Raw genomic sequence first — 21115 nt, 5'->3', positions numbered from 1 at the left:
CATCTAGGACACCTGCAGTGCTAACTCCGCCCCATGATGATCAAGTAGTATGACAGTGATTATCATTCAGCGTGTGCTCCTTGTCTTGGATTGGCTCTACAATCAAGAGTCAATCATCTGCTTCTGCTGGGTACCTCTTATCCGCTTGGTTCACTGACCTTTATATGCTCAGCGATCCCTGCTCCAAACCGGCTGAGCATAGTAGTTCCTACCTAGTGACGAAGTTCAGTCCACAAGCTTTTGCTTGCCGTACCCTTTTCTGCTTGTCTTGCCTTGCGTTACCTTGTCGTGAATTCCAGCTACTTCAACCACAAACACCTACCCTACTTTCCGGACCTCTGCAACCCTCGACCTCGGCTTGGATATCTACCACTCTACCTTCTATTACCCTCGACCTCGTCTAAGACACCTCAACTACCCTCCAGTCTCCTACCATCGATCACGGTGAGTATATCTACTACCTTACCTCTCCAAACCCTGATCTTGCTACACGACGGCGAACCTGCACACCGGCCTCTCGGCGTCAGGTCAGTGTTTACTAATCCCCACCTCGGCCTCGCAGACCCGTCCTGTTTGAGGCGAGCACTCGTTACAGTGCCTCGTTAATATAATCTTCTTTATTTTGTACTATGATACCTCTGCCTTTTTTGGTTTCCTTTATAACTATTGTTTTCAGATTCAAAAGTTCATCTAATGCTTTTTTTAATAAATGTTTTTTTGGAACACATCTGATCAAATTCACTTTTGACTACATTATAAAAGGTATCTATAGCAGCAGTCTTCGAGCACACTGGATAGAAAGTTTAAGGCTTGTGTGTGTATGTGAAATAGTTTTACACACGAATCCTATATTTTCCACAGGTTAATAATCTACAAGATTTTCATTTCTTTTATAATCTACTGAACTGTTGTTTAAGCAGCAATTTTCAGGTAAATGTATTTAGATCAAGAAAACCATTGGGTCCGCAGGCCGGAGCAAAGGAAAGTCTTTTGCTGACAATTGTTTCTGCTCTTGTGTCCGAGTGATCGAAGATAGGTTATACATTCCTGCAGTATTCACTGACCTTCTATCATTGTTCTGTTCTGCCATCGTTTAACTCCTCCTCCTTCCCTCGTCTGGGATTTCTCTTGTTTTGACTCATTGGGGATGCTACCTGGATGTGCTCCCTCATACTTCTCTGTTCCCACGGATTTCCCCTCTCTACACAATGTTCTAAAAAAAGAGAATTTCTCCTAGCATTGAATTGTTCTTGCAGTGTCTCTAAGGGTTTAACTCGATTAGATGTTTCGGTGTTATCTCTTCTATCCCTAGGAGTATTGGTTGAATATCTCTCTGGTTTTTTTTTATAGAAAAGGTCATCGTGGTTTTACAGTTTGACACTCATTTTCTTTAATTTTATTAAAGTTTATTTCATTAAACCCTCTCCCATTGTAATTTGGGGTTCCATATTCCTCTCCACACTGTGATATAGTCTCTGTGTTTTAAATTTAGCAAACTTATTCCGATTTCTCTTCTTCTTTTGTTCATGGTCAATTTTATCTAGAAAAAACTTTCTCGTTTTAAATTAATTCATTTATTTTTCTGTTTTTTTTCTATTCTCTCCTTAAGTCTAAATCTAATTAAATGAATTCATCATTATCCTGTTTTGTTGTTATGTCTGTTTCTATCATTTTTATTTCCTTTTCTATATTCTTCATGGATTTATTCCCTTCATGTATTATCAAACTCATGAATTGGAAGGAACATTAATTCTGAAATCTATACCTTTCTTGAATAAAATGGTCACTATGCAGACCGAAAGCAGGTTCTTTTAAAAGTCTTAACCCCCCAGGCAATCTATTACAAGCAATATACTGTATTACTCTAGACTCGCTATTTCTCACCATAGCTTTGTCTCTTTTTGGTGAGAAGAATCTCTAGTTTATGAAAGATTGTTTTAAGATTATTCGCTGGGAAATATTAATTATACTCATAATCATCTGCAAAATACTCCTCTACATGTTGAACTCTACCAGCTCTGTTAAAAGCTGTGTATGCCATTTGATTGCTGCAGAAAACCACACTGAAATGTGGAAAACATTACAACGTATGTGAAGGGAAAGGGAGAAGTGCGCTGTGAAGCAGTGGCGTATAATCAAAATTGTGTATATCAATGTAGGAGATAATAATTATCCAATCAATGCAATCAACATCAACAAAACATAAAAAGCAAATATAAAGTGTACAAAAAAAAACATTATAACATATATAAAATCCATAAGTGTAAATTATTCCAATTGATATCAAAAGATGCATATATAAACATATGATACACTATTTGATAGTAGTATACACTTATGTGTATATAATAACCTCTTTTGGGCTTTGAAAACACATCTACTTTGTATTTTATAGTGGTAGGTTACCTTAAAAATGTAGGTTATATGGATCTTTGGATCAAAATGTGTATCATATATACATTCTCGTGGGTTCTCTCCCTAATCTCTCCTTAATTGTTCTGGAATCAACAATATTTGTAAATTTATATTGTAGATTGGACTTTTAAATCTCTATGGTTTTTATTCATTCATATTTATATGTGTATTTAATGTGGAACTGATTTTGTTTGTACATGTTTTTTAAGGCTGTACTTACCACATAGGTTATTGAGCGCCCCCAGCTGACTATTGTTTTCTATTTTTATAGAGAACCTAATATCAATATTAAATTAATTTTAATTATACTATTATAAACTATTTAGCAGCTATTTAAAATATTTATTTATATTGTTGTAATAGGTTTTGATATCTATAATTGTTTTGTACACAGTATAGTTACAAGGGGCCTATTCACAAATCAGTGATAAGTGGTTTTAAGAGCGATACATGCCCTTATAGCGCGATACTGCCTGTTCTGCTATTCACAAAGCAGTGATAACAGTGCAGTATTGCACTATAATGGCTTTTTATCACTCATAAACAGTCAGTGAAAAAAAAGTCATATGATAGGCTAAAAAATGGCAAATCCGCCGTTGTTTGCCAGTAACTGCTATTCACAAAGCAGTGATACGTTTATCATACTATAAAAGCTAACCATTTCTTTTCACCAGCTTAAGGCAATTTTTTATTGCCCATTGATTGCCAATGTATTTATGTATGCCCTTTTAGGGCTATACATACAAACAGTGACAACCAATGCTTTTTTTTGGCATATGCTTGCTTTTATTTCTTTTAAATGTATTTAGGTTCTTTGCTTTTAAATATTTATGCTATTTATTTTGGGTTTTGATTTTGAATGATGGGATTTTTTGTGGTCTTTTCAATTGTTTATTTCTGTTACTTTTTTGTTATTTGCTTTTTAATTGTGATTTATTTTTGGTCTTTTGCTTTTTAATAATGGTGTTTATTTGGAGTTTTCTTTTATTTATTAATTTTTTTAGGTGTTTTAATTGTTAATTCTGGTGTTTATTTAGTATTTGCTTAATTGATTGCTGGTAATTTTGTTGTGTTTACTTGTTTATTTGGTGATTGTTTTGATTGCATTGTGTATTGTTGGTGGTTGTTTATTTTTTTAGGTTGACCATTGACTGCCATAGTGTTAAATCATGCCCATATTATATGGGCATGATGTACCCACTGTGCCAATCAATTGGTTTATTGGCATTTGTAATGTGTTTATTTTTCTATGTAATGTGTTTTATTTTGGGCCTGTTTTTTTTTTTTTTTTAGCTTCACCATTTGTTGCTATAGTGTTAAATAACGCCCATACTATATGGGCATGATGTACCCACCGTACCAATAAATGGGTGGAGGATGGGTGTAGTTGCCTGGGGAGGGTGGTTAGGCCTCCTGGGTGGGTAGCGGGGGAGGGTGGGTTAACCTGGGGAGGGTGGGTTAATCCCTTAATTACTATAGTGGTTACTAACCGCTAAGATCATTAAGTGGTTAGGGCCCATTAGATTGTATTTTTTTATTGCATTGTTTCTAGCAACGGAGGATAAGGACGGTGATGAGGATGGCCTTCATCCTGGCAGGCTGGCAGGGGTAAGTGCAAGTTTTATTTACTTTATGCTGCTGGTTGATGTTTTATTTTTTATAGGCAAATGCACTATTATCCATATCTGGGTAATAGTAATTTTGCCCATTACTGTACTGTATGTATGGGGGAGGGATGTATTTATTTGAATATATGCATATTTTTGGGGGCACAAGATTGATACCGCAGGCCAGCGGGGACCACCCGAGGGCCCCCAGACACCAGCGGGGACCACCCAAGGGCCCCCAGACACCCGCTGGACCACCCGAGGGCACCCAGACACGTGCGGGACTACCCTGGTTATCATCCTGGAACCTGGAAGATATGCATCCCACTGTAATAAGAGCTGCAGTGATGCCAAATAAAGAATCCCTGATCTACTATACCCCTGCTGTGATAAGAGTCAGTGCGCATAGGGTATGGAAGTGCTTCAGTAAGGGTAGTCTCGGGTACTCCCTGAGCCCACTGAAGCTGGAGGCACTGTACCAAGAACCGAAGCTCATGCAAGAGACTAAAAGCCTGTCCTGTTTGCCGCTTGCCATCACGGCCACTCAGCTCTTCTGAACTAACTATGCCTCAGCACCACACTAACACAGTGATGCAGTCCCTCTCCTAGAGAGGGGGGGGGGGAGGAAACACGTGTTACATAAATAACATTATAAATACAAAGTATCTTCAATGCATTAATCATATTAATTAGTGGCACTGTGCTAACCACACTAGGTGATGTATAATGCTGCTACTACAGTAAGGTTGTTGACTGAACATATTTTAACCAAAATCAAACATGGTAGCGCTGTGAATTCTCTACACTGTCTATCAGCTTGTTATTTATGCATTTATGGAATTTCAGACCGGTTAATAGAACGAAGCAGGGATCTATAACAGGCAATTTCTCCTGCATCACTTTCTGATAATAACTCCCTGCTTGTGTTACAGTATATATGCTTTTTTAGCCCTCTTTGTTACTAGAGGATCTGTAATGCATTTCATAGCAGACTCCTCTGCTAGATGAGTGGTTATGTTTAGGGAGACTATAGGCCATGTTTATTAAGCAGGTCTTGTTCGTAAGAGCCCTTCTGTCCTGGAACAACCTTACACCCCATTCACTTGAAAGGGAAATGTCTTATGGAATATCACAGCTTAGTCAGCATGGCTCTATATAATGTAACCTTAACTTGCACTTTCAGATTCAATTTGATCTGCTATTTTGGAGGAGAGAGGGGGAAATTTGGTGTCTTAATATATCCTAGCTCAGACAGTTTCACATCTTTGTAAATGTCTGTTCCACTTAATGGAGATTCAGTTTCAGATCCACCAATCAGAGTCTCCTGATATTTTGAGATCATTTAAAAAATGGAATCCACCCCTAATCCCTCCCCCCCACCCCGCACTCATATTTTCCACGCATTTAACCATATACCCAGGCCAGTTTTTTGGGCTTATTTAGGCTTTTCAGTCTATTATATGTAGTCCTTGTAATTTGTAATGGTATTAAATGACCCGCACCCTTGTCCCAAAATTAGTAGAACCGTTGCACATTTGTAGGAAATGTCCCAACTCAGCTAATTGGGACTGCAACATATCCTGATCTTGGGGATAGCTCGCCTTTCATATCATTGTGACTGAGTTCACTAATAAGCGAGTGTGAACTGGAGATGCACCAAGGAGAGTGAGAGGACGACACAGAAAGAAAGACATGTTGTCCTCTATGTTTTCTCTATAAATACTTGTAGGTGCAGAAATAAAGTGTGTTAATCTCCCACAAACAACATCAACATTAACAAGAGTGTCTGTATCCTTGGTATGCAAGTTAGCAACTTTACTCCCCACCCAACACACAGCAAACACACCAGGTTTTTAGGAATTGTGTTGCTAGTCTTTTCCAGCAGTGAAAGGGTTGATCTGTTCCAGTGCTACATTTATTGGGAGTTTGTTCATCTTACTGAGCTGTGGATATGAAACCCAGTTTTCAATAAAAACACCAGGCTTTATTAGCAGAAGTGAGACTAAGTTAAAAATAAATTAAGGCGTAAAAAAAAAAAGCCTGTAACTCCGGCATATCAGAAGTCCAAATAGTAATGGAAAGTGGAGACATTTTTTAAACCCAGCATTAAATAACTAAGAGGTGGATAGAGGCCCATAGAGTTAGTAAACATGGCCCATAGAGTTCTGAACTGTATATAACCAGACTGAGTGCTCATTTGCATGTCATATCCCAGAATCCCTGGCTGCAGTGAAAGCATTGTATGCTAAGAGATAATGGTGAAAAGCAGGTTTTGCAGACCTGTCTGAGGTGAATGTGCTCACAAGTGATATTTTTATTTGCTGCACTCTGTATATAGTAACATACTGACAGGTTGAAAAAAGACACATCAGTCAAGGTCGGTTTTAGACTTTGTCCCCGGTGGCTGCGACTGCGTGTGCGACACACACAATGTACGGCCCTCTATGGGGCTGGCCCCAGTAGCTGCCTGCACACTGCGCGATGCGCGACTGCCTTTGCCAAAAGACAAGAATTTTGTCTTTTGGCGCGTCAGCCGAGCAATGGCCACATCACAGCAGCGGTTCAGCCAATGAGGGCGAACCAGCTGCGTGACATCATGGACACGCCCCCCAGTCGCGAGTGATCTGAAGTCAATCAGATCGCACGGTTGGGGGTGGGGAGCGGCGGGAAGCGCTGTGTCGTGCGCACTTCGCAAGCACTGTGGCCGTAGCCTTAGGCTGCGTCCATAGAACGTGGAGCCGCACGGACGCTGATGCTCACCTGATCAGGCATGAGCGATTTCATGCCCATGCATGCGAGCCAGCGTCCGCGATCGGGAGGCGGGGCAGTGATGTCGCTGGGCCAATCGCCTGCGACGCACCGACGTCAACGTCATGGCGCCGACATCACGGCGCCGTGGCGTTGACGCTACTTCGCGCTCATTGGATGTTTTCAGCCGACAGCGCGCTGAAAAACAGCTTGGCTGTCGGCTGAAAAATCCAATTCGTCAACACGTCTGCGGACGCTCGCATGAGCCCCCTCTAAAGACATCCTCATTGAGGATGCCGGGGCTCAGCACGGAGCGTCCGCACGGCTCAGCGCTGCTTGTCCTTCTATGGATGTGGCCTTAAGCTGAATGAAATATTGGGAGAGATAAATATATATATATATATTAATTTGGTCCTAGCATAAGAATACATAAGGGAAAAAAATCTACAACATTTGCCAATACAAGGTGTAACACGAGGCAAGCCTTTAATGGCAAATCTTTCACACATCAGCGGCACATTCAGAGGGTAGATCCTCAGAAGTCTGTTAAATACTTAACGATACGTTAACTGAAGTTAAAGTATTTTTAAGTGCTAATGGGGATATTCAAAGCTACTTAACGATGAGTTAAGTGCTATTTTCAGCCATAATGAGCCCTTGCATTACTATAATGGACGTTCGTGCTCATGATATGCAAGAGAGGTGTTTCTTCTAATAATTCATATCCTCGGAGCTCCGTTATAGGTAACGCAGGGATTTAACGTAACGTTATAGCAAAAGGTGGCGTTACTCACATCCAGACCCAGACATAAGACTATTACAGGTTCTGGATATGTGTAAGATCACAGTTAGGTATTATTATTTAACTATCATATTCGTTATTTACCAGATTTTTTTCCCTCTCCAGTCTTCTCTTTTTTTAAATGAATTAAACAACTATTTAGGGACCTGATAGAAGTAACGCCATCTTTGGGTAAAACAGCCTTAACAACATGTTATTTGAAGCTAACGCTAGCCAGTGCTACCCTGACATGGCGTGAAGTGTATGCGAATTAGATAACTAGCGACTGTTCTTGCATTTATTTAGCTTTGTGGATACCTTTTAAACCCAGGGAAACTACCGGACGTTACCTATTTATGTAACGTCACGTTAGTAGCCCAGATTTAATGGATTTCTGTGGATTTACAGCTAAGGGTCTATTTCCCACTCCGTAAAGACGAGTCAGTGGTAAACACTCATGAAAAGCATTAGGGGGAGTCATTAAATGAATTCTGCTGCTTAAAGGAGCAATCCAACCCCTTTTTTCCCCCTTAATTTATTAATACAGGTTTGAAGCAAGGGGTCTCCGAGCTGAACCCCATTAATTTCAGCTCTGGGGACGCCCTGCTTCTAGAGGTATTTACCTCCAAAGGGGATGAACTTTAGTTCAAAGAAACAGAAGCAGTTGTAATGACTTAATTTTGAGTTCCTGGTTTAGTGATATAAGGAACTCTGAGTTAAGAAAAAATCTTGCTTCCTATTTTTAACATTTCCTCTTTAGTTTCTTGTACTAATTGAGAGTTTACAGTCAGGGGCATCACATGAGGCAAAATATAATAACATGCATGGCTTACTCCTGCCTCGAGCTGGTTCCCTCCATTGAGAACCAAAGAACCACACCACACACCTTCTTGGGAGGATAAACCAGTCACAGTATATTAATATTATATATTATTAAACACAACATTTAACCAGACAAGTGATCCAGCCAGATTGCTCCGTTACCATTAACCAAGATCTCAATAAAATCCTCAGCTCATGCCCACATCACCACATGGCAAATACACCATACTGAAGGACACTTCCATTCTGGTCACCCAAGCCTTGAATGGCTCTCCTTCGTCAAACTTCCAATTACGAGGTCCAGCACCTTACCACAAGAAACCAATACTGACCGAGTCAACCCCCTCATGTTACACTACTCCCGCTACCACCAAGGTCATCTCACAACCTTAAACTGGACTTGCGAGCCATTACTAGCCTCACCACCTTCTCTAGGGCATCCTGTCATGCCAGGATCAAGATACCATTCCCAATATCCAATAGCTTAACCCCATCGTCCCTGAGCAAACCTTTAAGCTCAACTTCCAAATCAACGTGCCTCACTGCTATATCCCCTAGCTCCATCATGAAGGCTGCCATTGCCTTATTCACTTTCCTCTGTGACCTGTACACAGCCACACTACTCCTGGTCCCGCTCCACTTTGCCCTAGGCCTAGGGGACATCTCTTTATATACCACAAACAATGACTTTAAAGTGTAAAACCAACTGCAAAATGTCCCTCTGCAAATTCCACATCAGATCTACTGATTGGACCAGCACTAGAAACATTTTGCCCAAGTGCAACATCTTTATATCAGGAAGAGCCCTCGCCCTTCCCCTATACAATATCTCGAGTGGCAACTGGTCCCACCTCATACCCCTAATACCAGCTCATAAAATCCTGACCAAGTCCCCCCTGGCCTTCGTACTGCCCACTTCCCGCCCGATGAACGTACGAGTCACTGCTCAACCATACTGGGAAAAACACAGATAACATAAATCAAACACTAACATTCTTCACAATCTACACACTGCCTACCATAACTTTAAAATATAAGGCTGTCTCACATTTTAATCTGGTTTGTAACTGTTTCATACGCCCATAATATTTATTATCTTTAACTGTGCATGCAATGTCATGTATATAATGTATACCCTGTTCATTTATGTAACTGATTGTAACCATGTATTATTTGTTTTACTCTGTGCCCAGGACATACTTGAAAACGAGAGGTAACTCTCAATGTATTACTTCCTGATAAAATATTTTATAAATAAATAAATAAATAATAACCTCTAAAACGCCCGATGACCATCTGCCGATTTCCTTAATTGATGCCTCCCGTAGTCTCAACCAGGCGGTTTCTGACGCCACCTCAATTTTAAACGAGTGGGAATGAATTCTTAAGTCCCCAACCCCTCCTTTTTCTGCATATCTCTGTACAACCCTCACAAATTGAAAATGGGACAACAGAGAACGGTCCTCATGCAGCAAAAAGGAAGGGGCACCAGCCTTGGTCTACACTGTTAGTACTCTCTCATCTGCCATACTGGACAGATCACGTTGCCCTCTAACCTTCGCAGGGAGATCCACTTATCTACTCCCGCCTGATCCATCTTCGATCTCCTAATTGTAAAACGCATATACCTGACATCCCATATCACATCATCATTCTGTAACTGACCAACACTTTCTTATATGCCCTCGCTAAATCGCTAAGGTGCATGGCCCCCAAAAAGGCCAGGAAAAAGGCCAGCCTAAATAGCCTCACCTCATACCTGGAGAAACACACTACCTGTCGACACTATCTTTTCCAGCATGACAAAATCGGGGCTCGCTCATCCCTGGTTCTGGCTACTGTCTTCCAACCTGTCACCACCTTACAAATCACGAAATCCTTTGCAAAATCCCTTTTTCCTTCCAACTTTAAGGAAAATGAGACCCCTGCCATAAACTTCTCCACTGCCAAAGTTGAACACCCCCAACTCCAGCTTTCTTTTTTTTTGTTTCAAATTTTTTTATTAGGCATTGATACAGTACACATTGTTACAGAAATATCTTGGCCTAATACAGGGTTTTTCTTTTTGTTGTTGTTGTCAGGGAAAGTCTCAACGCTCTCCCGACCCTGCTCCTTGGGTCGACAAGGTTAGCGTGAGGGTGGAAACAGAAAGAGAGAGGGGGGTAAAGAGAAAGGGGGGGGGGGAATTCCATCCTCCTCAGTTTCCAATGATGGGTTTCTCTCTTGTCTTTTCTACTGCACCCTAGAGGTAGGTAAGATTTAATCTGTTGTTCGGGTCAACCATGGTTCCCATATCTTGTAGAAGGATACCGTAGTCCTTTTCAGAAATGATGATAATTTATCCATTTCCATCACCTCTTGTATCCTTTTTTTTTACTGTTTGCTTATAGGGGGAAGACACCTTCTTCCATGAGGCAGCCACCGCACATCTGGCCGCCGTGAGAATGAAGGAGATTAATTTTCCTGTTGGTCGGTCAAGTTTCTCTATTGGCCTGGCCAACAAGTAGGTCAGCGGGTCAATGGGTATTATGAGGTCTGTGACCTCTTTTATTATATTTTGTATGGTTCCCCAATATTTCTGAATTTCCGGGCATGACCACCAGATATGGGCCATGTCACCCTTTTGACCGCAGCCTCTCCAGCATAGATCGGAGGCCAGAGGGTAGATTTGATTTATTCTGACTGGCAACTCCAGCTTTCTTAATAACAAGTTCAGAAACCTATCCCTAATGGTCTCTCCTTTCACTGCCCCTGCTCCCCTTTCCTTAAACTTCTCCACTGTAACGGAGTGCTCACCACAAACAAGGTGTGACCGCGGGGCCGAGGTGGGGATTGATATACACCAACCTCCAGCCATGAGGATGTGTCTGGAGTGTAGATTGGTTGAGGTAGCCGGGTCGGGGGTTGGAGAGGTCAGAATAGTCAAAGGTACTTGCTGAGGTCAGGGTTAGAAAGGTGCGGATCATTGTGGGTACTTTGCTGTGGTCGGGATTGGAGAGGTTTGAATCGTCGTTGGTAAGCCGGGGTCCGGAGTACAGAAGAGCGGAGTCCAGATGAAAGCCAAGGTCAGACAAGGATCTTTCGGACCTCCTCTCCTGCAATCATTGATCAACGCGGATACAAAGGGGGATGAGTTCTTCGAGATCGGTAGGACATTCATGTGCAGCGACCTCGTCCTTTAAAATCTCAGAGAGACCTTCCCAGAAGGCAGCTGACAACGCATCGTTATTCCATCCGGTCTCTGCGGCAATAGTGCGGAAATCCAGAGCGTATCTAGTGACGGATCGATTTCCCTGGGAAATGTGTTAAAGGGAAGATGCAGCAGTTACCTTGCGACCAGGCATGTCGAAGACTCTGCGGAATTCCCGGGTGAATTGTCCGATATCCTGAGTAAGGTCCGATATCTGTTCCCAGATGGGAGAAGCCCAGGCCAGGGCATCGTCGGTGAGTAGCGAAATAATATAGGCCACCTTGGATTTTTGAGAAATAAATCGAGAAGGGATTCATTCGAACTGGATGAAACATTGATTCAAAAAGACCCAGCACTCATGGGGGTCGCCACCATAATGATTGGATGTAGGAAGTCGGGGTTCTGATGTCAAGGTCATGGGCATAGAAGTTAGGGTTGCAGCAGAAGTCCCCGAAAGGACAGGTCTAGAAAGAAGGGCTTGTGCCCGGTCGGTAAGAAACAGGAGGTTCTGTTGCACTAAGTCCATGCGTCGGTCATTTTCTTCAAAGTATTTCTCAATTTTGGAGAACATGCTGGCATTCATGCTCAAGACTCGCCCCACCTCAGCGGGGTCCATGTTTGTGGGGCCGAGCATACTATAACGGAGTGCTCACCACAAACAAGGCGTGACCGCGGGGCCGAGGTGGGGATTGATATACACCAATCTCCAGCCATGAGGACGCGTCTGGAGTGTAGACGGGTCGGGGTTGAAGAGGTCAGAATAGTCAAATGTACTTGTTTAGGTCGGGGTTGGAGAGGTGCGGATCGTTGTAGGTACTTTGCCATGGTAGGGATTGGAGAGGTGCGGATCGTCGTTGGTAAGCCGGGGTCAGGAGTACAGAAGATTGGAGTCCAGATGAAAGCCACGGTCAGACAAGGAGGAAAGCTAGGAACCAGAATTGCAAGATAGGACAAGGAGGCTGGAATCGCAGTGAACACTTCGCACACAGAACTTTCTATGCTCAGCCGATTTGCCCAAGGACAGGCTGAGAATATATAGGGAGGAAGATCCAATGAGGAGCAGGCTGAGAGGATACCTCAGTAAGCCTGCCTGTGGTTAGCTGTCCGGATAGGAGAGACAGGTGTGGGGAGTAACCCAGATGAAGAAAGGTGATGCAACACGTGTGCGCACTGCGCTCTGGTGACGTCACAGCGCGAGCATAATCTGGAGGCGGGACTAGTTGGTGCTCTATTTACAGAAGCACGGGATACGCGCACACCCCTAAGATGACTGCTGATACTGGCAGGGGTGAGTGGAGCGTCACAAGCGGAGGAAGTAGCGGGGCACCTGATTGTGGGTTGGGGTATGTGGCGAACACGCCGGGCGCATCGCGGAACATGGATCCTGACATTCCCTAACCAGTTCTGCCATTCTTTCCATGCTTTAGTGTAGCAGATAACGTACCCAAGGCTACTGATGCCCGCACCAACTCCATTATTCCTATTCTGCCTCCTGCCATGGCCTCCGCGGAACCGAGCTCCCGGAAAACTGAAAATGAGAGAGAGCATCTGATTCTCTGTTTTCTAACCCCGGGACATGGTTTGCTTTGAACCATATATTATGGTCCAAAATTTCAAGACCAACAACCTAAGCAACCTGACCACTTGGGAAGATGCCGATATCCCTTTCACAGCCGTAAGCACCCCCATATATCTGAAGATTACCTCCCTGTTAGCCAGTTCTGTCTCCAAGAGATCCACTGCCATCACCAGAGAGCACTGCTGCAGGAATGTCAGGTTCCCCATAAACCTTGCTGTGCCCAATCTGCCAGCGAATGCTCCGCACACTGCCCTAAAAGAATGCTCCTGATGCTTCCATCAAAAACTCTATCTGCCAGCTTTCCATTACCCCCTGTAATGCTAGAATCCTGACATTGTATCGTCCCAAAAAGACATTCCGTACCCTAAGGTCTCCTTTCACATTCCTTGACAACCTGGTGAAATGATTTCAATAGAAAGGAAAAAACCCTGGTTACTGCGGGTTTCTGCTTAGAAAATTTATTTGTGAGCCAAAGATGTATGATACAGTACATCTTTGGCTCACAAATAAATTTTCTAAGCAGAAATCCGCAGTGCCCAGGTTTTTTCCTTTCTATTCGATATTGGAGTACCTCACAGAGATTCCTGAACCAGGAGCACCGGTATTTATATTTGCTATTTGGGGAGTGCAGCATTACTCTACAATTTGCAGTGATTTCACTCCCACCTTCGCAAATACCAAGCACCACCCAAAGACTCTACCCATAGGAAGGATCAAACCGCCTCAATATAGCCTTCTTTAAACTAATAAATTACCTCACCAGGGGCCTCAGCTCAGCCATCTTCCTGGGTGGAAGATGATACTCCATTTTCACTGTATAATCTTAATTCCCAGGAAGCTGATGCATACCGATGGGTTTTCCAACTCCTCTTTTGCCAACGGCACAGCAAAGTGGCCCATGAACAACTGGAACTCCAGCATTAATCTCCCGCATACATTGGAACGGGCTCGTCCCACAAATAAAAAATCATGCAGATAGTGAAGGACGCCCCCAACCCCAACGCTAGCCACATCCCTCAATGCCCATTCCAAAAATGGTCTGAACATATGAAAATAAAAACATGAGCTACAACATACCAATGGAAGGCAGAGATACAATAATACCTCATCCCGCCCTCCGCCCCCCCAGAATGCCCCCTAAAAGATGAAAGCACGCCAGATTCACGGGCAGTAACCGGTAGGCTGACTCTATTTCGGCTTTTGCCATTAATGTCCCCAGGCCTGCTTCCTTTACCAGTTCCTTGGCCCTGTCAAATGACGCATACTGAACACCACTGAATTTATTAATCCTATTGTTTACTGATAACCCATCCGCGTATAACAGGTGATGAATAATAATTATAAATACATTTATGAAGTGCTTTTCTCCCAATTGGGCTCAAAGCGCTTCACAGTTATAAAAAGCTGAGCCACAGTGCCATCTCATCAAGATTACAGGCATCCTCACTCTTTGCCCCAGCATCTCCCTTGCTTCCTTCTTAATGCATTTGTACGCTTGGTGGCTATCCCTGCAGCTGCTGCACTCATGCATTGTCACGGATGCTCACTATAACCTGGACTAGACCACGGGGCCAAGGTGGGGATGTATGTAACCGCTGCCCTACAACCACGGGGCCAGGTCTGGATAGCAGAGTCAGGGATGTGTAGCCGAGTCAGGGTAGGAGAGTGTAGGTAGATTGTGGTACTTGCTTGTGGTCTGGGGGTTGGAGAGAGTAGAATAGTTGAGTCCGTAAGCAGTGGTCGTGGAGTGGAGAGAGTAGGAATTCAATTACAAGCTGAAGTCCAGGGATACAGAAGAGATGGGTCAGGTAAACACAGAGGTCACAACAGAGATCAAGACAGGTTCCAGATATAGGCAAACTCAGGCTGCAATGAGCACGGTGCATAAACAACAGTCTATGCTCAGCATCAAGACAGAGGACTGGGTGGATATAAGTAGGGAGATGAACCAATGAAGAGGAGGCAGGGGGTAGTGTACTAGCAGTAAATAGAGAGCTGATAAGATGCAGTTACCTTAGATCTAAGTGTGACACAGCTGAGGATGGTCTCATCATTGAGTCTAGAATGACATGCATGCGCAGGGAGTGCGTGGCGTACAGGGAGCGTGCGGGGAGCGTGTGGTGTGCGGGGAGCACGCGGTGGGTGCACCACCGCCAGGTTACGCTCCCTGCTGCAGTCGCAGGCGTGCACCTGCAGGATCATCTGGTTTGCGTGCATGCGCGCAGACGGGATTCGGCGCGCCCCTCTGGATGATCTGCGTGACGCACCATGCGCGATCCTGACATGCAGAAAGCAACAACCCTACCCCACTTACACTGTCTCACATTAGATTTCCAGCATATCTGCATGGCCCTGGCGATGCTAGAGTACTGTGAACTACCGGCCCTGTCTGAAAGAGGGCCATCTTCTGTGACATAATTTGCAAAATTCACAGGTCTATGTCCACATCCCACCTCAAATGTTTGCCAACTGACATTTTCTGCCTAAAATCCTAACCCAATTCCCCATAAAACTTACAGGCCTCCCAAATACTTGGAAAGAGGCGAACAATGCTCTGGCTTCTTTTCTCCAATTATACTAGCCAATATTGCAAAGGCCAGCAACCAGTTGCCAAATGACTTAGGAAGCTGCATCCTCTCCTTTTATGCCTCCTCCTCCTTAGCATCCTTGTTTACTGACTTTGCCGTCTCTTTATAAGGCAATAATGTCAGCAAATCCACATATTTCCTTCTATACCCGCTCTTTAACCACTTCAATTAAATGCAGGCCCAGGGGCTTGTCAAACACAGGTAAGTGTCCCTAAAATTAGCATCTTCAACCTTCTTCTACCTTCTTTTTCTTTCCCTTCGCAGCTGTCATTATGCCCCCAGAGGCCTCTTCAGTCCCCACCACTGGACGCCCAATGCTCCACCCTCAGATTCACCAGTCACCAATCCCCATGCCACGAATAAGCTAATTGATTAAACGAATATAGGTATAGTGAAATGTACTTGCTTAAATGGAGACTGCTCTTATAGTGATAAATCCTTTACCTTAATGCAATAGATAAGTAGTGCAAACATTAACACAAATACTGTGACCTAATACAAAAATTACATAAACAACAATAAAGTGTCCACATATATGAAAGGCCAAGAAAAAATAAATATATACCGGTCAATGCCCCCCCGCCGAGACTCCTTACTCACCTTCGAACACTCAGCCCAGCCACTCTAGACCGTACCAGGTCGCCTCTTCCTGCAGTTGTCTCCTCTGGGCCATTCAACCTCGTACTTCTTCCTCCAATGATTTGCTGCCATGCCTAGGCCTCAGGAAACACGATCCAGCATACACCAGACAGGGAACTTCACTTCAGATGTATCTTTGTTGAAAAGAGAGAGGTTAGATCCATTCCCCCATTGTTAAATATCGTTCTAACCACCCACCATCAATCCTAACCTCACAGCTCCTTAGGGGAAGGGCACTACAGTCTTAAGCCATGCCTCCGCTCCCTCTAGAGGTTCAGGGCTTTCTGAACAATGCGTTGCAGATCCTTTAAGTACTAAGGTAAGCTAATTGATTAAACGAATATAGGTATAGTGAAATATACTTGCTTAAATGGAGACTGCTCTTATAGTGATAAATCCTTTACCCCTTAATGCAATAGATAAGTAGTGCAAACATTAACACAAATACTGTGACCTAATACAAAAATTACATAAACAACAATAAAGTGTCCACATATATGAAAGGCCAAGAAAAAATAAATATATAAATATTTTTTAAAAAGTGATAGTGTCCAAAAAACAAATCACAGCAGAATGATATACAGTACATACACACTGATGTTCAGTGTACTCACCGTACACACATAACCACATAACTCAATGATACACAGAAAGAAACATAGATATTACAATAGAATTTGATGGCAGATAAGAGCCACTCAGCCCACTTATTCCAGACCCTATTAAATCCTTGGTTTTGTTCCATACAGTACAGGCATACCCCGGTTTAAGGACACTCACTTTAAGTACACTCGCGAGTAAGTACATATCGCTCAATAGGCAAAGGGCAGCTCACGCATGCGCCTGTCAGCACGTCCTGAACAGCAATACCGGCTCCCTACCTGTACCGAAGCTGTGCGCAAGCGGGGAGACTATAGAACCTGTTACACATGGGTTATTTATATTAGTTATGCACGTGTATGACGATTGCTGTACAGTACATGCATTGTAATGTGAAAAAAAGGCAGTGTTTCACTTTAGGTACATTTTCGCTTTACATACATGCTCCGGTCCCATTGCGTACGTTAATGCGGGGTATGCCTGTATGTAGCCATGGCTGGTTCTGGCTATTCCTCTGCCCTCCCTAACACGTAAGTCCTGGTAGATGCAAGCAGTGTTAGGCTCATCTTGTGTTTACCCGTTCCTTGATTGGCAGGAGTGGAGCTGGGACTTGGTCTGTGTGTTGCCCAATCGTGGGTACGGACCTGGTGCCCTCCCCTTCTGCTCTAAGGAAGAGGCACATCTAAATTGTAGTGAGTCTAGTCTAGTTCTCCCCAGTGTCTTGAGTGGGTGTGCAGCTCTGACTGAATACTGGGAGTTGTAAGCTGTGTGTCACCCTGCGGGGTGAGACTGTGTGATTAGTCCCACTGTGTGTATCTCTCCCTTCCTTGTCCTTTTCCCCACACCACCTATTATTAGGGTCCATTTCTGTATTACCCGCTTGTGTAACATTTCTCCAAGTATATTGTTACCTTGTGCTTGCATTAAATTTTCAATTTTTTGGCATACTCCCTGTTTGTTAGAGTCAGTGAGGGCTGGAACACTTGCTGGTGTTTTGTTATTGGTTTAGTGGGATTCCAGATATAGGCAAACTCAGGCTGCAATGAGCACGGTGCATAAACAACAGTCTATGCTCAGCATCAAGACAGAGGACTAGGTGGATATAAGTAGGGAGATGAACCAATGAAGAGGAGGCAGGGGGGAGTGTACTAGCAGTAAATAGAGAGCTGATAAGATGCAGTTACCTTAGATCCAAGTGTGACACAGCTGAGGATGGTCTCATCATTGATTCTAGAATGACATGCATGCGCAGGGAGTGCATGGCGTACAGGGAGCGTGCGGGGAGCGTGTGGTGTGCGGGGAGCACGCGGTGGGCGCACCACCGCCAGGTTACGCTCCTTGCTGCAGTCGTAGGCGTGCACCTGGAGGATCGTCTGTTTTGCGTGCATGCGCGCAGATGGGATTCGGCGCGCCCCTCTGGATGATCTGCGTGACGCACCATGCGCGATCCTGACATGCATAAAGCAACAACCCTACCCCACTTACACTGTCCCTCATTAGATTTCCAGCATATCTGCTTGGAAATCTAAGTTGGATTTTGATCCTCCTTGTTCCTTTTGCATCCTGCATACAGTCGGTTGATTACCTTTTTGAGAGCGCTGTCTATCGCTTTTGTTTTCTATACATGGGAAGAAGGTTTGTCAATGCCAGAGCATGACACATACATTTGTTAGCATGGTAACTTTTACACTACACTTGGCTCTGGGGAGGGCTCCATTTTAACCTCCTGCACACTTAATATTTCAAATGTTTCTATCTCCTAAATAGAGCATCACATTTGAAAAAACAAAAACAACGTTTGAAAGAGCAAGAAGGGATCTATTTAAGCAGCAGAAAAATTAAATGGCAAAAAAAATGTCAACCAGTGTGGACTGCTGCTTTAAAAAAAATGGAAAGTGATTGTACAATTCATATTGTTAATGACATCTGTGAACCTTCAGCAACAAAATAATGCTTGTTTCTGTGTGTGTGTGTGTGTGTGTGTGTGTGTATGTGTATGAGTGCCTGCCTGTGTGTGTGTGTGTGCATGAGTGTGTGTATGTGTGCATGAGTGTCAGCGTGTGAGCCCGCAGCATCTCCCGAGCCCGAGGAGGGGGGGGGGGGGTAGCGGGTCCCTCCGCTTAAACCACGCCCTCCCACTCCGGCTCCCGCTCCCTACAGACCGCATATCGCGGTCTGTGTATGTCAGCACCCCGCCTGTCTGCAGTGCGGGCGCGCTGACTGAGGGAGCGGGGCCTTAGCCTAACACTGATTACTGTAGTTTCCTCTTTAGGCTTTAATGTGATCACCCTCATAACATTTCTTACCAGAGGAGCCTGCAGTGCATTGAAGGAGTTAAATGCCGAAAACACTCTCTTACATGCATCAAATATACCCATACTTATGAAACAGGATGACCCTGCAGACAAGAAGAGATATAAATCATGTTAAAGATTTATTGGGATTAGTAGGATTATATTACATTAGTAACATTACTGTCATATTATTTTTGCTGTGGTCAGTTTATGAGAGAAAGCATTAAGGCTGCCTTGCAAGTTTCTACCCTCATAAAGGATTCTTTCACAAACCTTGTGCTGTTTTTGGAGATGTGTAGCCATTTTGCTGGTTACCCTCTAACAAACCAACATGAGAGGGAGTTATACATTAAATTGTAATGTACATAACTTTACGAACCTGGCAGGTCTCTTCCTCGTGTAAAAATGAAGAAACCTGTGAGATTTAGTAAGCTCTGTACACTTTACATTTACCCCCAGAATACTGGATGATACTAAATGGTCCATCAAGCCCAGTATTCTGCTTTCCATTGGGGCAAGTGCTGGAAGCCTCAGTGTGAGTTCATTGCTCATTCCCTTCCTTCCACAGATATGTCCATTCTGCTAGTAACCATCAATGGACCCCCTCTCCATGAATGGATCTCGGTTTTAATAATAGACCACAGTTTTAAGTAAATTACGAGGAAACTTCATAGTGCTACTTTAAAGAAAATACTCTTCCACAATATTTTATTTGGACAAATCAGGTGACTCAAATGTTATAATTAAATCTACTTTCTCTGCATGTGTCTAACTTTTGCATGAAAGTTTGTAGGTGCTCTCCTTTCATTCTCATAAGAAACGTGAGACAGAGATACTTGATCTCAGACATTTTATTGAGTGTTATCTAAACAAGATGTGCTTATTTTTCTGAACAGCAAACCCCAAGATAGCATATAAGATCAGAAGTGGCCTTACATTGATCTGTATCTCTCACAGAATAAAAAACGATCAGGAGTGGGTCAATCTTTGAAACGCAAGTCACACACTTGGCCGCTTGATGCAAGCAATGTGGTTTCCTTTATGTACAATATGTTTAACCCTTTGGCTACTGTAGAGGCCAGCATCCCATCTATATATGCATTGCAGGCCCTTTCAGCACTGATTGGGTTTAATCAGTCCAATAACATGTACACAAGGCCTTTGTGTCATTAGGAAGGGATAGACACGAGAGTACATGTTTCAAATGACAATAGTGCCTTGTTACAATAAAATGTACATAGAGTGACATTTTCATCTTGTGTCTCTAATGAATACTGCAGTTTTCCTCCTGTAATACCCGCATGCTCCAACTTCCAATTTGGGGATTTTCATTCAAAGGAGTTAGAGAAGAGTTAGCCAATTGATATATTATATCAGGATGTATTATATTCTGCATGTGGAACAGTAGCTTTTTCTGTTTTCTTAGTGTCAAACACCTCTGTCAGATCTGACATGGCATGATATCCACTAACTAACAACAGGCATTTCATGTAAGACACAAGATTAACAAGCTTTTTGCATTTGGCACAAAACCAAGCAAATATATTATTTGGTGTTTATCTAGACATGGATTTGAGGGACTTCAAATATTGTTCATGTGGGCATGTTTTTCAAAGTTTACCAGCTGCAAAAGTTGTTAAAAGCACAGCACCAGATTTAGCAAAACATCCCATTGAGCGTAATGTTTCATGGATATATCTGGTGCTATTTTCCTACACCAGCATTACTCCAGTTTTGTGGTCAGGAGACTTTAATACACACACACACACACACACACACACACACACACACACACACACATATTTCATTTTTTTGTTGTTGTCTCTTCACTTGTGGGTTAGTGCACTGTATA

At 43.3% G+C, this 21115-nt stretch overlaps 1 long non-coding RNA gene across 1 annotated transcript in view; it reads left to right on the top strand.

Moving 5' to 3' along the window:
• The window catches only part of LOC142503168 (uncharacterized), a 128404-nt gene that overhangs the window by 69925 nt on the left and 37364 nt on the right, over positions 1-21115 (top strand). The gene's annotated exons all lie outside the window — the stretch shown is intronic.

This window comes from Ascaphus truei, chromosome 9, assembly GCF_040206685.1.
Source record: "Ascaphus truei isolate aAscTru1 chromosome 9, aAscTru1.hap1, whole genome shotgun sequence".
Lineage (NCBI taxonomy): Eukaryota > Metazoa > Chordata > Amphibia > Anura > Ascaphidae > Ascaphus > Ascaphus truei.
Note: the sequence above shows the minus strand (reverse complement) of the source record. Positions and strands in the feature narration are given on the sequence as shown.